This window comes from Pteropus vampyrus, unplaced genomic scaffold, assembly GCF_000151845.1.
Source record: "Pteropus vampyrus isolate Shadow unplaced genomic scaffold, Pvam_2.0 Scaffold30, whole genome shotgun sequence".
NCBI lineage: Eukaryota > Metazoa > Chordata > Mammalia > Chiroptera > Pteropodidae > Pteropus > Pteropus vampyrus.
Genome location: NW_011888811.1, coordinates 13143149 through 13145822, shown reverse-complemented (window position 1 = coordinate 13145822; position 2674 = coordinate 13143149). Strand labels below are relative to the sequence as shown.

General features: G+C 38.5%; 1 long non-coding RNA gene across 1 annotated transcript in view; it reads left to right on the top strand.

The window, feature by feature from the left end:
* The window catches only part of LOC111737707, a 175824-nt gene extending 173381 nt beyond the window's left edge, over window positions 1–2443 (top strand). The window contains exon 4 of the long non-coding RNA XR_002779541.1: window positions 2268–2443. This is a non-coding gene — a long non-coding RNA (uncharacterized LOC111737707). The remainder of the gene's footprint in view (window positions 1–2267) is intronic.
* Window positions 2444–2674: the final 231 nt, after the last annotated feature.

The window sequence follows — 2674 nt, the reverse complement described above, 5'->3', positions numbered from 1 at the left end:
CACACACTTTTCATTACAACAGACAAATTGGTTCCATGACAATACAGTCTCTACTAGAAATGTTCCAATAGCTGTGTACCTCATCCAGAGTAAAAGCCCACGTCTTTATCATGACTGCTAGGCTCCCAGTACCTCCCCCAGCTCATCTCCTACTTACTCTTTCCCTCACTCATTCTGCTTATTTTAGCCACAGTGGCGAGCTCTATGTTCATTGAACATACCAGGTTAGTTCCAGGCTTAAGGCACATATACCTGCTGTTTCCTCTGTGTAGACTGTTCTCCCCCACAATGCCTGCATGGCTCCCTCTCTCAGTGCTTTTAGATCTTTACTCAGCCATCACCATCTCAGTGAAATCTTCCTTGGCTTCCTATTTAAAATTTTAATCCTGCCCAGAATGATTTGTATTCTCTCTCCATACTCTATATCCTCAGCACCTAACATTATTTATTACATATATTATTTATGTATTTTATTTACTGTCTGTCTCATCAACTGGCATAATGAAAGCTCTATCAGGGCAGAACAGTGCCTCATTTTAGGTACTCAGTAATTATTGGAATTAATGAAAAAAGATCTATTATGTAATTATTGTTCTCTATTTTAGCTTAGGAATTTCTAGGTTTATGTTGCGAATCTGATGAAATGGAAATTTCCTTCCTGAACACAAAAACATAGAATAGATCACTGAAAATTAGAAAAGATTGAACCTTGTATTTCAGCCTATTCATAATCCTCTGACTTCGGCAATCAGGGTGTAAAGGCGTTAGTGGGTCTAAACTATAATTTAGTCCAATTTTTTATTTTACAAATAAGGTAATTGAGGCTTAGAGCAAAGAGATGACTTCCCTAAGGTCACACAAAGTGAGTGTTATGTGAGGATGTAGACCTCAGTCACAGCGCAGTGCTCTGTGAATTATTTTTCATGGTCTTTTGTTTATAAGCTAATATGTTATAACTTTTTAACTGAGATATTCTTAAAATAATAATTGTTATCTTTGAGAAGAAAAATATTTTGGATTTTAGCAAAACCTTACTTACCTTTCATATGTAATTGTCTCACACCCAATAAATGTATATTAATATACATATTTTTTACTCTGTGTTAATATGCTGTGTTTAACCTTGGCAAGGTGCCCTTGTTCTGAGAACGCTGAAGGGTAAAGAGTTACCATTGTATTCATTTGTTTATTTAACAGGTATATATCAACTGCCTACTGTGTGCCAGATACTGTCCTAAGCACTGATGCTTCAGTGATAAAGAACACAGTTGAGGCCCTTATAGAAGAGACAGATGATGAACAGTTAACAAAAATAATTTCAGATAATATTATGTGCTTTGAAGAAAATTAAATAGCACACTCAATAGAGATTGGATTAGGGGGGAAAAAAGTTCTAGCAAGGTGACATCTAAACAGAGACCTCAAGGAAAAGAACCAGCCAGCCATATGATGATATGGGGACAGAGTGTAGACAGACACCAGCAGGGGCAGAGGTCCTCGTGCTCGAATAGGCTCGTCATGTTCAAGGAGGAAGAGATGAGTCGATTGTGGCGTTGTGAACACAGGGAAGGGTGGTGGTAGGAGATGAGGTCTGAAAGGATGCAGGAGTTTGATCATCCAACCTCAGAGTCCCAGTGACAATCTCGGGAAGTCATAGTGAGAAGTAGTTTAAAGGGGAATAACCTGTTCTGGTTTACATTTTTTAATGTTTAACAAGTAGGAATAAAAGTAAAAACAGGAAAACCACTTAGATTGCAGGAGGAAAAATCAGTCAAGAGAAAAAAAATCAGCCTAGCGAAGATGGTGGCTTAGAAAGGAGGTTACAGTGGAGCTGCAGAGATCACATCATGTTTCTGTAGGTACCACACCAACCACTGCTCAGGCGACCAGATCTTATACAGTGTTTGGATCAACTTCTGGGATGACAAGGTCAAAACGGCTGGTAGATTTAGTCAGTTTCATCATAAAGAGTAACATGCGTTGCATAACTAGCTCAGAAGCCCACTTCATGGACTACTGGTTCAAGATGTTATTTTAAGTGTGTGTGTATGTGCACGTACACATATATGTACAGAGGGTTGTTCTGTGGCCAAATAAGTGTGATGAACAGACCTGATAGATTCCCATCAAGAGATTCACAGTGTGTAAGTAGCATATTGAAAATTCTGAGACATCTAGAAGTAGAGCCATATCTTTTACTTTTTTTCTCACGCTTCCTAAACTCCTTTGATCAAGAAACCTGTTTTCATTTTTTGCCTTCCTCACAGAACACTCCCTAGTAAGCTAAGGACGTGGTTTGGAAAAAACATACAGTGGAAAGAGGACCGGAACAAGAGACCATATCGTGCTCTACTGCCATTGCCGCCTTCATTTTGTGTGCTACTGAACACATCACTTTTCCTGTTGGAACCTCACTTTCCTCATCAGTAAAATATGAGGTAAGAATAATCAGTCACTATATTCTCTTTTATCAAGTTGTTTTATGTAAAGCTGTTTTCTATGTAAATCCTCAAAGGGGAGTTGCCTTAGGTGAAGCTGCCAGGTCAGTTTAAATGATAGTTTGGAGGTATTGCTTAAATCTACCCCTTATCTCCTTGAGATGATTAGGACTCTGCACCGTGTGAGCATTTTTTATCATCTTACTGGCAAAGAAAGCTATTAATAACTGGATCAG